Source organism: Xenopus tropicalis, chromosome 3 (assembly GCF_000004195.4).
Source record: "Xenopus tropicalis strain Nigerian chromosome 3, UCB_Xtro_10.0, whole genome shotgun sequence".
Lineage (NCBI taxonomy): Eukaryota > Metazoa > Chordata > Amphibia > Anura > Pipidae > Xenopus > Xenopus tropicalis.
The window spans coordinates 44,693,076-44,707,547 of NC_030679.2; positions in this window are offsets into that span (position 1 = coordinate 44,693,076).

The window sequence follows — 14,472 nt, forward strand, 5'->3', positions numbered from 1 at the left end:
TGATACTTTTTTTTTACCAGTGGTAAATGGTTTTAGAAAAAAAAGTCCTCTTCCTTGTTAGAAGGCTTTAAAATATGTAACAGTGAAAAACATTTAAATGTCAATGAAGTCAGTACTTGAACTCCTGGATGATGGAATCAGACTCATTTAGATATGTAGTGATTTTCGACCGGTAACAATGACATCATTTAGACACAAGGCTACAAGGTATAATTCTACATTAATTCTACATTGATTCCTTGCTTCCATTCTATTCTAAATGAACAACATGCAAGTTCTATTTTTTTAATAACTGACTTTCAAGATTTGTTTAAATGTAACTTCCAACTCAGACCTACGTATATTACAAGGGTTCCTTTATTTTTTCAGAAAGACGTACATTTCTTTTTAGACGAGCTCCGGAGATTGCTTTGTCTTTACCAACAAGGACAGGTATGCAAATGTAACAAATACAGTAAATATGTATAAATATATATTTTTTTCTTTTTATATTAATGTGCAGTAAAGTGCACTTAAACATCCTTCTCTGATTTACATATCCCTACAAATTGAAAAACACAAACACCTAAACACACACTAGGGGGTATATTTATCATGCTGTGTAAAAAAGTGAAGTAAAACATTACCGCTGGTGTTGCTGATAGCAGCCAATCAGATGCTTTGCTTTGATTTTCTAATTGTTGAAATCTAATTGCTGATTGGTTGCCGTGGGATACATCACCGGTAATGCTTTACTCCACTTTTTACACAGAATGATAAATATACCCCTAAATCTGAATATTGTATGTAATATAATATTAAGCACGCCGGGGCACAGAAATGATTCTATTTCACAAATGTAACCTTCCCAGATAGATTTATATTTATAAACCTATATAAGTATATGCAACATTTGACACAAAGGGGGCCATTTTCTAACGCTCGGATTTTAATTTTTTTTACAATTTGGATTTTTTTAATATTAAAACTCAGAAAAGTTGCAGATAAAAAACTGTTTTGAGATTTACCATGCGTCAAACTGGCAAAAAATCTGAATTTGACAATTTGCCAGCAAAAACCTGCTGAGATCATGTAGAAGTCAATGGCCCTAACCTTCACTGGAGGATCCTTCCTTGGCTTCGAAACTATAGTTTTTTTATTTTTTTACACTTTTTTGGTCTGACGGACATTTGTGGAAACAAGTTTATCCAAATGTTAAAATAGAAAAAAGGGGCAATTTTAGAGCTTTGGTAAATCTTCCCCCAAACGCTGTGTTGAAGGCTTAAGGGCAGGGCTGGCCTATGGTCATGGAAAATATGCAGCATTATCTCATTCATTTTAACTCTAAGTTATGTCTCAAGTTATGTCTGTAAGCAGTTTTAATAAGCTAATGCCTTCAATGTGTTTAGGCAATATGTAAACTCAACATTTTTGCATTTTTTACAGGATGAAAACAATGAGGCCTCATACAGACACTTTCTTAAAGGACTGGATCATTTCCTGGTAATGAATGTTTTTGTAGAAACCTCAGCTTGTAGCATGCTGGTTTGTCTATGTGATATTCACCCTAAGTTATAATGCACCTAACATTTGTAACTACAAATATGAGGGGACTTTAACCTAATCTTAGGGACACATTTACTAATCCACAAACGTCCGAAAAGCGTCCGAATGCATTTTTTTCGTAATTATCGGTATTTTGCGACTTTTTCGCGAATTGACGCAAATTTTTTGAGCGCTCCAACAGCAAAAAAATCCAGTAGCACACTGAAGATGCAAGCCGTGAAAAAATTGTATTTTATTTGCCCAAGTACATATAAACAATTCGCGCAAGTTGTAACGGTTACGAAAAAGTCGTAACGGCGGCGAAAAAATCGCAAAAAATACGAAAAAGTCGCAAAATGTTCGTTTTCCAATCCGAATTTTTCTCATTCAGATTCGGATTCGTGGATTAGTAAATCAGCCCCTTAGGGTGCAAATATTGGGCAATCCCAGTTTTTAGCCTATATTAATTTTCCATTTTGCTTTTGTACCCCCCACTTCTATTTAGTCTTTGCTTGTCTCTTAACTCTTCCTCTAAATGCACTGCTGAGACTCTTGTCTCTTAATTATGTTGGTTTGGAACCCCCACATACTGTTCTTCGACTTTAACTTATTCTTCCGCTTTTTCTTATTATTATTCTTAGCGCCCCCCATTTTCTAAACGCTACTCCTCCTACAGTTTTAGGGGTACAACACCCAAACTCGCCACACTTCTTCACCCTATAGCGGAGCAGGTTGCTTGTGCTTTTCTAAGCGATCCCGCCCCCCATCTTTTTGTGGCGCCGCTCCGAACCCCCCAGTTTTTCCATTGACTTTGACAGGGAAGATTTTCAAACTGCTGCCACACTTACAGTTTTGAAGCTACACCCCCTAAGCTTGAATAACATTATCATGGGGTCACCCCGAATGAAACAGCGACATTTGTTGGATGACCCCAAAGTGGGAGGGGCCAACAACAGCCAATCATATTTCACCCATTAACTTTAATGGGGAAATTGAAACTGCTGCCAATCTTACAGCTTTGAGGCTACACTCCCCAAACTTGAATCACATAGTCATGGGGTCAGCCTGAATGAAAATATGTTATTGTTATGAATTGTTGGATGCCCAAAAGTGAGTGGAACTACGAACAGCCATTCAGGTTTTTGACCTTTTGACTTTTGGTGGAGGAAATCCAACCTGCTGCCATTCTCACAGTAATAACACCAGGGTCCCCAAACTTTGCAGAGTTAGGCACCAGGTAACTGCGGTTCAAGGTTAGAAAAAGTGGGTGGCCACTTTCAGATTCAGATTTTACCTATTGATTTCAATGGGGAAATTCAAACTGCTGCCATTCTCACAGTATTTTTTGTTTGCATTTTAATTTTATATTTGTCCACATTTTCTTTTAATATGCTTCTATGTTTTTTTATAAATTTGCAGAAAACCGCAAGCTGTGACGGTGATCAAATTTGGGGCACAAAAGATGTTCTGGTAACGTATTCAAACTGTGAACCAAATATTTGCAAATGCCATAAGATATACATAATAAAATAAGTCAAAGTAATTAAGAATATATCCACATCAAAAATAAATTCAATGTTCGGAATGTAGTATAGTTGATACCAAACATTTTTCTAATATTGAAGCAGCTGAAAGACTGCACTCTGGATTGGAAAAAAAACCTGCGTCTTAAAAGAGAAGGAAAGGTAAAAACTAAGTAAGCTTTATCAAAAAGGTTTATGTAAATACAGTCATAAGCACTCACAGAAAAGCTCTATCCTCTATCAAAAAAACACAGGCTTTCTTGTCTCATTTTTTGTAAACATGTTCTTAGGGTATCTGACTTCCTCTCTCAGAAAAATCCTTAATTCCCGGTACCAGAGTCTGCGCAGTCCTCTCCTCTCTCCTGCTCCCCCCTCCCATAAGAATTCATAAAACTCCCTCCTCCCACCCTAAGGAATGTATGATCTGAGCTACCAATGGCTAAAGCTGCAAGCAGGAAGCTACTTAAAATGGCAGCTGCTGTCTTAAACAAAAAGATAAAGATTCTAGGGCTCTTTACTCAGGTAAAGCTTTCTGCAGAATAAATATAGCATTTTAGGAGGCACTAATGTCTTGAATCTATTGGCAGTAAAATGCCAAAATGACTTTCCTTCTCATTTAATTCCACAGGCTACTAAACATACATGGGCTGATACATTTTGGGCTAGCTGCCCTTAATCACAGTCTCAAACATTTTTCCAAAACTGGTTTCAAATCTTAATTAGCATTTACTATTAAAGGAACAGTAATATCAAAAAATTTAAGTGTTTTAAAGTAATTAAAATATAATGTGCTGTTGCTCTGCAAAAAACTGGTGTTTTTCTACAAAAAAGCGACTATATAAATAAGCTGCTGTGTAGCCATGGGGGCAGCCATTCAAGCTGGAAAAAAAGAGAAAAGGCACAGGTTACATAGCAGATAACTAGTAGTTAAGCCCCATATAATGGGGGTTTATCTGTTATCTGCTAAGTAACCTGTGCCTTTTCTCCTTTGAATGGCTGCCCCCATGGCTACACAGCAGCTTACTTATATAAACTATAGTAGTCTTTCTGAGGAAAACACACCAGTTGTAGCAATGCAGGGCAACAGTACATTATATTGTAATTACTTTTATACACTTTCATTTTTTGGTGTTACTGTTCCTTTAACTGACACAAAAGTTGCCTTTATTTTGTATTTTAATGCAGCGACCAATGAATTGGTTTCCTTTTCATTTGCTTGGTTTTCTGTTGTTCCCATTTTTCTTCCAATTTTTATTTTTTTTATTATGGTTAAAGAGCAATTTCTTCTAATGTTTCACTTTGCACTGTATTAAAAGAAAGCCATTGACTATATTTAAGAAATTAGATCAATCATCAATAGCCATATAAAAATATTGAAAGGTGACCCTGTATATCCGTAATGGGAAAAATGATATTTTATACTAAGGTGCATATTTATCACCTCAGTAAAAAGGTAAAATTAGAATACACAGCATCACCGTTTTAGTTCCATGCTACACTGTATAAAAGCATGTGTAATTAATCTGTCGCTGAGTGTAAAATTCTGGTGAAAAAAGCTGTGTAAAGTCTGTTGTAAAAATGCACTGCTGTTAAAAGCTCTTTTTACTTTTTACTTTTAAGATTTTTTTTCCTTTGCCCCAAAATATGTACATATATAAATACCACCATTTTTAACATTGCAACAGATTAAACCTGCTGGTTAAAAATAACAGCTTGATAAATGCCATTTCTCTCCAGTAGGAACTAGAAGAGACTGTACCTTACAATCTACTTCCATAGTTTTACACCTCTTAATAACAATTCTGTACAAATTTTAAATACAGAGTTGGACACTCCATTGAATACAAACACAGTATGGCAAGATACCTATTGATTATGCTTTAGGATTTTAATAAGATATTTAATTGCTATAGATTATATTGAAGAAGTAATTGAGCTTGTACATTATAAATGGAGTTGTCTGCAATATGAAAAGAAGTTTTTCTCTCCTAGGAAACAACTGATAAAGTTGGGGACATTTCTCGTGATGTTGCGCGAGCCCTCCTACAAGACCTGGTAAAAAAAAAATCAATTTATTTTCAAATTGTTTCTTGCAAAAATTCCATCTGCAGCCAAAAATCAGACTGATTGCATAAAACTCCCCATTTGTATTTCATATTCAATGTGTATATACAGTAGGTATAACAGTATATTATATTTAGTATATATATTAGGAATATGATACTGATCAGATCAATGCATGCAGAATAAACATCTGGGGGGCATTTATCATTAACATTCTCATTTTACAAATTTTAGGGCAGTCGCCCATGGGGAGATTAGTTATCCACAGTAAATCCCAGCTATCATTGGAGACTAAATCCCAGAATCCCCAAATCTCCCCAAAATGCCTTTCGACCTGCAATAAAATAAATCACAAAATCCACAAAAACAACTTATTGTAGGAATTTGTGTTTTTCATGTAATTAATTACATGACTGGAGAAAATCATAAAATACATGGGACCTTAAAGGAACAGTAACACCAAAAAATGTGCTGCTGCCCTGCACTGGTAAAAGTTGTGTGTTTACTTCAGAAGGTCTACTATAATTTATATAAATAAGCTGCTGTGTATTATGGGGGCAGCCATTCAAAGGAGAAAAGGCACAGGCACATAGCAGATAACAGATAAAACACTATTGTATTCTACAGAGCTTATCTGTTATCTGCTATGTAACCTGTGCCTTTTCTCCTTTTTTCCAGCTTAAATGGCTGCCCCCGTGGCTACACAGCAGCTTATTATATAAATTATAGTAGTGTTACTGCAGCAAACACACCAGTTTTACCAGTGCAGGGCAACAGTGCATTATATTTTTATTACTTTAAAGCTCTTTTATTTTTTGGTGTTACTGTTCCTTTAACAAATCTATGGACAAATTATGGGCAAAATTGAATGCATTCTGCTGTAATAGTACTTAGTTTTCAGTTCATGAAATGTAACATGCAAATTATAATAGTTCCCCACTACACTATAGGCATTTTCCCATACAGGAGTGGAAATGTAATACAAGAAAGTATACTTTAAAAAGATAAAAAGCTCATGTTTAAGCTAACTTTTTGTATGTTTATTAGGATGCCCTTAATCTACTTACAACCGTTTTGAACACAAACTGTGAATTTACGGTAAGGGAAAAAATGTCACATAAATCTGACCTGGGTTATTGGTACAGGTATCGGACCCCTTATCCGGAAACCCATTATCCAGAAAGCTCCGAATTACGGAAAGCCCGTCTCCCATAGACTCCATTATAATCAAATAATTCAGAATTGTAAAACTGATTTCCTTTTTCTATGTAGAAATAAAACGGTACCTTGGAATTGATCCCAACTAAGATATAAATAATCCTTATTGGATGCAAAACAATCCTATTGGGTTTAATTAATGTTTTATTGATTTTTTAGTAGACTTAAGGTGTTGAGATCCAAATTACGGAAAGACCCCTTATCCGGAATACCCTTGGTCCCGAGCATTCTGGATAATGGGTCCTATACCTGTATTATTTTTATAGCACTGGCATACCAGAAATACTATTCTACTTATACCACTTAATTAAGTTTTTGGATTCATTTCTTTTACAATCAGGCAAGTTAATGTTTATATATATATATTAGTTGATAGACAGAGACACAGATAGATGATAGATAGATGATAGATAGATAGATAGATAGATAGATAGATAGATGATAGATGATAGATAGATAGATAGATAGATAGATAGATAGATAGATAGATAGATAGATAGATAGATGATAGATAGATAGATGATAGATAGATAGATGATAGATAGATGATAGATGATAGATGATAGATAGATAGATAGATAGATAGATAGATAGATAGATGATAGATAGATAGATAGATGATAGATAGATAGATAGATAGATAGATAGATAGATGATAGATAGATAGATAGATAGATAGATAATAGATAGATAGATAATAGATAGATAGATAATAGATAGATAGATAGATAGATAGATAGATAGATAGATAGATAGATAGATAGATAGATAGATGATAGATAGATAGATAGAAGCTGAATAGAAAGTGAAATCATGGTAAATTGATTAGTCAATAAATGTTCATATAATAGTATAATTTAGATATTCCACAGAATACATTACAGCAAAAAGCAAAGGATTATTGGCTACATTATCAAGAAAATTTTGCAGCCAATTTTAGCAGCAGTGTAAAAAAATACATACTAATGCAGTTTTATTCCTTTAATTAGAAACAACCTCTGGAAAGTTTGTCAAAATTACTGGTAAGTGCCCTCTTGCTTTTGCTCATTGTCCACTCGTTCTAAAAATGGACATTATAATATTTTTCTTTGCATAATTAACACTGTCCAGACTTTTATTATTTGTCATTACTTTTTTTGTTTCGTTGTTGTAGACCACTCTACAATTTAATACCATTTTGCAAGTACATTTTTTTTATATTAGGGATGCACTGAACCCCTCTTTTTGGTATTCAAACTAATCCCACCCCCCACCCTCTGTATGGATTTGGCTGAATCTGGACCCATGAATTGGGCAGATTCAAGGAGTTAAACTAGAGGCAGAAGAAACTATGGTATCATATGATGTCACTTCACTGTTCACATGTATACCTACCACAGAGGCTACTGAGACTGTAAGAAATCGACTGCAGAAAGATAACACCCTCAGCAGCAGAACGAAACTCAGTCCCAACCAAGTATGTTTATTGTTAGATTTGTGCCTTAACACCACATACTTCAAATACAAGGACCAATTTTACAGGCAAAAACATGGCTGTGCAATGGGTTCACCAGTTTCTCCCATTGTAGCAAACTTGTATATGGAGGAAGTGGAAAGGAAGGCCCTACTCACATTCAATGGAACTACACCAAGTCACTGGTTCAGGTATGTAGATGACACGTGGGTTAAAATCAGATCCAACGAAGTGGCGGCCTTTTCAGAACACATTAACTCAGTAGACAACAACATCAAGTTCACAAGGGAGGATGTCCATGAGAACAGACTTGCTTTTTTGGACTGTTTGATATCCATTCAAGAGGGGGGTATCTTGAAAACAGAAGTATACAGGAAACCCACTCACACGGATCAATATCTGTTGTTCGATTCCCACCATCCACTGGAACACAAACTGGGTGTCATTAGAACTCTACACCACAGGGCGGAAAGTGTAACAACTGATACAGAGTCCAAGGACAAGGAATGTAAACATCTCAGAGGAGCACTGAAAGCTTGTGGCTACCTAGACTGGGCCTTTGTCAAAACAAGAGCAACTAAGCCCAACAGGAACACCAAAAGGAATAACCGTCCTGAGGCAGAGAGAAGGCGCAATATAGTCATCCCATATGTAGCAGGAGTGTCGGATAAACTCAGGAGAATTTTCAACAAACACCACATCCCTGTGTTTTTCAAACCTAGCAACACACTGAGACAAAAACTTGTACACCCAAAAGATCCAACACCAAAGGAAAAACAAAGCAATGTTGTATACGCAGTCCAGTGTAGTGAGGAGTGCACAGACCTTTACATTGGTGAGACAAAGCAACTGCTCTTCAAGCGAATGGCTCAGCATAGGAGGGCGAACACTACAGGCCAGGACTCTGCTGTATTTCTACACCTAAAAGACAAGGGACACTCCTTTGAAAATAGCAACATCCAAATTTTGGACAAAGAAGACCGCTGGTTTGAAAGAGGTGTAAAAGAGGCTATTCATGTCAAAGTGGAAAAACCATCCCTTAACAGAGGCGGGGGACTTCAACACCATCTGTCTGCTACTAACATCTGTACCCCGGCAGTTTCAGAACTCTTCACACATCCATTCATGCAACTCTAACAAGTAACACCTGTTTGAAGAGTTGCATGATGCTTTGGTAATCCTTTCAAAGTAACTCCACAGCATTCACACCTCTGTGAGTTTTAGATGTCACCTCTCTGAAGAGTTACAAAGTGCCATTGTGATTGGATTAGTGGAAGAGTATATATGCTGAGGACTTCCCATACCAGTCAGTTGAACTGAAGAAGCTGCTCGGATGAGTAGTGAAACGTCTTCAATGATTACTTAACAAGTCCAGTTGATTTAGATTTATTTATACTAGATATACCATGACCTGGATGAATGAAAATCTTCATAGACACTTTAGGAGCAATTTTTATACCATACATAAGGACACATATTTATAACTTTATGGAATTGTTGTGTTAAAGCATTTTGTCTTTTCAGAAAACAGGTTAGAATCCATTTATATAAAAAAGCTCTGTTACTAATGGATACAAATTGATCTGAACTAACTTTTGCATAACTTTTTTATTTTGCATATAACCAGGGTTCTTTAATAGACATGCAGAACAATATTTTAGGCTGCACTAAAGGTTTGATAAATAGTAAAATCTAATAAATAACAATACAATGTATATTGTTATGGTTGCCTTCATCTATTGGCTTTGAATTCAAGTTTGCCATAACTTTTACAGCTGCATTTTAGCCCCATTGGAGGACACTACACACCAATGAAAAGCTTCCTAGCAGATGTAAGGGATCTAATTGGGTAGCAACTTATTAGATCTTAACTTTTGATATTTAACTTGTAGGTTAGAAAATCAATTTCTGATTGGTTACTATGGGCAACATCTCCATATTTATCTCCAATCTTAGTAAACACACCCCTTAAAATAAGGGACAATACTCAGCTTTATATTTCTGGAGAACGTGCCGACATTCCAGACCATTGACCCAGATCTGTTTTTACAAATATGCCCAATTTGGAATATAACTTCTTCTATAATTGTCTTATTGCAAGAATTTATTATTTCTTGCTTGACACATGACTCAAAATAGTTGATTTACTCGTGCAAATTTTAGGGATACGTAGGCATTATAATATTACCCTGATGAATGCTGAGTGACCATGTGTCTGGGCTTCCTGCAAATCATCTAGAAAACAAAATATTTGCAGTATTCATTAAGAGATATTTTGAAGGCAGCATTTTTAAATGTAATTAACAAATAAAGATATGTATCTTGCCAACATTCCTTGCATTTGTTTTAGAACAAGTAACACCATTCCTAACAAGTGTAATTATTTTACATATTTTTACAGGAAATGTGACTTCTGCTTTAATTGTCTTATTGGTAAGAATTCATTATTCTTTGCTTGACACGTGACTATTTTAGGGATGCACTAGATCCCAGATATGGTTTGGGATTCGGGTGAACCAAATCTGAACCTTATGTGATTTAAAACATTTGTTGCACGCTATGCGAATCAAATTCCACCTTGCACAAAGGTTCAGATATAGATCAATATTCAGCCAAATTCATACAGATAGATTTACCTGAAAACTAAATAGAGGGATTTGGTGCATCCCTAGCAAGTTACATGTAAAAACTGAACTGTGAAATAATTTGATAGATATATAGGTTTGCAGGTTAAAATATTTATTACTTACCTGCCACAGCATTTCTTATTTGCTAAAATATAACATTACATTTACTGTAAAATATGCAGAACTGTTGATAATAATTGTGTTTATTATATCCTTTAGAGAACTGGCTAAAGTTATAAAGATCTTTTTACATCATATCTAGGGGCTGATTTACTAATCCACTAACGGTCCGAAGGCGTCCGAATGCATTTTTTCCGTAATGATCGGATTTTTTTCGTAAATTGTCGTGACTTTTTCGTAGACGTTACTACTGTTTCGCAAAATGTTGCGACTTTTTCATAGCGTTACCACTTGCGCAAATTGTCGCGAGTTTTTCGTAGCCTTCGCGCCGAGTACGAAAGTTTCGGATTCATTCAAGCTTCAGTATCGTGACTTTTCTTGGGCCAGGTTGGAGCTGCAGAGTACCATTGAGTCCTATGGGAGGCTTCCAAAATCATGCAAAGTCTGAAAGGTTTGCCCGCCGTTTACGAGCGTGCAATACGAAAAAGTCACGACAAGATACGAGCAAATCGTAACGGCTACGAAAAAGTTGCGACAATTCGCGCAAGTCGTAATGGTTACGAAAAAGTCCCGACAATTTACGGAAAAGTCGTAGCGGCGACAAAAAAATCGCAAAAAATACGAAAAAGTCGCAAAATGTTAATTTTCCAATCGGAATTTTTCCCATTCGGATTCAGATTCATAGGTTAGCAAATCAGCCCCCTAGTCTTATCCCCCCCCAAAACTATGGCTACAAAAATGTATACAGTAGACACAGTAATATTGGATTATTGAAAGTAAATTATTCCCATGGATATAAAACTAAATCATTTTCCTTTTTATCTGTTCTTTTAGAGTCAGAAGTGCTAAACATGGCTATACTGCTAATGGTTCACTTGATTTCTTCTATGTTCATTTTAGCCAGCTACATAATGATTAATACTTTTGTCATTGTAAATTGACTCAGGGGCCCATTTACTAATGTTTAGATTTTGTTTGTTTGCCTAAATCATGACAATTGGGGACTTATTAGGCCCTAAGTGTACATGGAACAGCAGCTGGTATATAGGATATTCGGTATTCTCCTAAGTAATCATTGGGTTAATTTGGGGGATTCACAGGTGTTACTGATTTGGGTGGGTCTGTAGGTAATCAATGTTGCAGGTGTGTGAGTTTGTAGGCTTTTAGGTGATAGGCTGTGGAGAGCTAGGCAGGTCATGTGGCACTGTGGTGAGGGGTATAAAAGGGGGAGAGGGAACAGGTTACTTACCTTTCTTCATAGGAAACGGCTCAAGGCGTTCCTTTCACCCGCCCACCCACCCACCCTATATATATAAAAAAAATATATATATTATGGAGAAAAAGATGTATTTGTGTCGCAGCAAAGAGGCGTTTTTGTTATCAAAAGGAATGTGATTATTAAATGAAATTTTATGCACTATAATTAATTTCAATAAGTTAGGCGGCTTGTGAAGGTGAACAAGCTGGCTAGGTTCCTGGTGGTTGTGCATTTAATACTTAATAAAAAGCTGCGGCCTTTCTCCACTTCATCATAGTGTCATGTGTGTTTCTTTTTGTTTATGTAATAAAAATCCAGCTTGCGCGTTCCATGTTTTTTAGCACAAAATATTGTGGATTTTACTATTTTTTTTTCTAATCCACAAAAAATTCATGCAATCTACAAGCTGTCAAGATCATGTAGAAATCAATGGAAGCTGAACTAGGCAAACTGTAACAATCTTTCTTTTCTTTGTGGTTGTAGAGGTCTTTGTGGTCTTCGTTCGTTTATAAGCACACAAGAATTCAATTTCAATTCAAATGTTTTTAGGATTCTTTTCGTGCATTTTGTATTTGTGCTTTTCCTTTTCAAATGTTTTGATAAATTACTTGGCATTCATGATTTTAGAGAAAATAAGTTTATCACATTTTTAAAAAAAAAACTCTAAAACCACTAAAATAAGAATATTGATAAATGGGCCCTTTAGAAATGACTGCTTTCCAGATGTAATTGCCTTAATAATTCATAATTAAAAGCATCTGCGAAATTGATTATTTTTTTCAGGATGATGTGCTATGCATTTTATTTGTATTTGACAATTCATAAATTGGTATTTCATAAATATTGTACTATATGTAAAAAATAATTAGAGTACATTTCTGCAAAACAAAAAACAACCGGCAGATTTATCTAAATGTGAGTTTAGAGCTTAATACATAAAGACTCCATTTTCTATTCATTTGTATCAGTTTGTGGACTTTCACCCATTGATAAATACGCTTCTAAAAATTGCATGGGAATAAATGGGAACGTAGATGAGTTTTTGGGGCAGATATATCAAAATGTGAGATCAGAGCTCACCACAGAAAAACTTACCCACACATTTTTGTAAAATAGTTATGTACCTCCCCAAAAGGAACTAAGTGCACTGTTTACGGAAATGTTTGAACATTATACAAAGTTTTGCAGAGGGCCTACTGATAGTAGGGGGGGATTTAAATATGGCATTGAACCCGGCTCTAGACACTTCCAGAGGGAAATCGCCCCTGCCATTCTCAGCATTAAACTCAGCCCAAAAAGCCTTAAGGAAAAACCATTTGTAGAATATCATCTATTTATTATAAAATTTTGTGTAAGTATTATGGTCAAAGTACCACTCACCAAGGTGATAGCAAAATCTCTTTATTGTGTGGAGTTACAAATTATATGCCAAGTACAAACAGCCAGTCAAACATACCCTTGACAGCTCACAGGAGTAATCTGTACAATTAATGCATATAAAAAATAATGTTAAGTATATGTAGTATGTGTGTATGTTTCATATATGTGCGTGTGTGTCTGGATGTGTGCCCATCTCTCAGGAAGAGAGACCTGTCTGTCCCTCCAGGACAGAGAGCGAGATGTGTGTGTCCCTCCTGGGAAGAGAGAGAGAGCAAGAGACTTGTGTCCAAGAGTATATGCCTGGTGTCAGTATGTCCCTACCCCCCAAGTATCTATAAAAGGCAAGAACATATGTTAAAAGGCTTGCTCAGTCCTTTCCCAAATTAACTTACAAGTATGTGTGAATGATAGGTATACATTTCATATGCTGTGGAATTATAATTCTGTGAAAATATATTACAAATCCCCCTCAAATGGATAACCTATATTCAACACATCATAACTTTATTTTGAACTCAGGAATGTAAAGTCCATGGGAAAAAATCCTCAGATCTTCAAACGTCTCTTGGAACCTGTGAAATGTCCATGATGTAAATATTATGTAATAACAATTCATTATCATGTAATGAGATGGTAAACAGCGATAGGATATAAGATCTAATCTAACTATCCCTAAACTTGTCTCTTCCAACTCAGATGACCTTTATTTCCTTTTGGATTCAGCTTTAGTCATTGTCCTCCAATGGTTTAGTATTAAACTTTCCATGCAACCTTCCTTATCACTCTGCATTTGATTGTAGCTGATTGTAACTTCTTTATCCCGTCTTTTTACAGCGTAGTACCAACATGTACCTAAGCAGAAGCCCATAGTATTACAGGTGTCCAGAAATCAATTAACTAGTAGCTCTTGTTATTTCTTAACCCATTCTTTTATCCAGCACTTGGCAAACATTTCTCCTGTGAATGATGCCAGGAACATCTTTTTGGAATCTTTATCCATTCCATATAAGAGCTTCCTGTGATTCTCTGGTCTTGCAAGGCTTAGAACAAAATAATACTTGACATCCATTCAGGCGTGAGCTACCGAGTCCCTATGGAGAATAAGGGAACCGCACTGGTACAGGTATTCACCAACACACTTTTTAGGCCCTGGCCATTCACAGTCTATACAGAGTCAGGAACAGGTGTAGCCTGGGTAAGCTTTACTCGTTTAGTCTTATGTATTCTTGGGAAAAAGAATATCAGTCACTGAGTTTCAGATACTGTAGCAGGCAGGGGGCAACACTGGGAGTAGTAACACAGTTG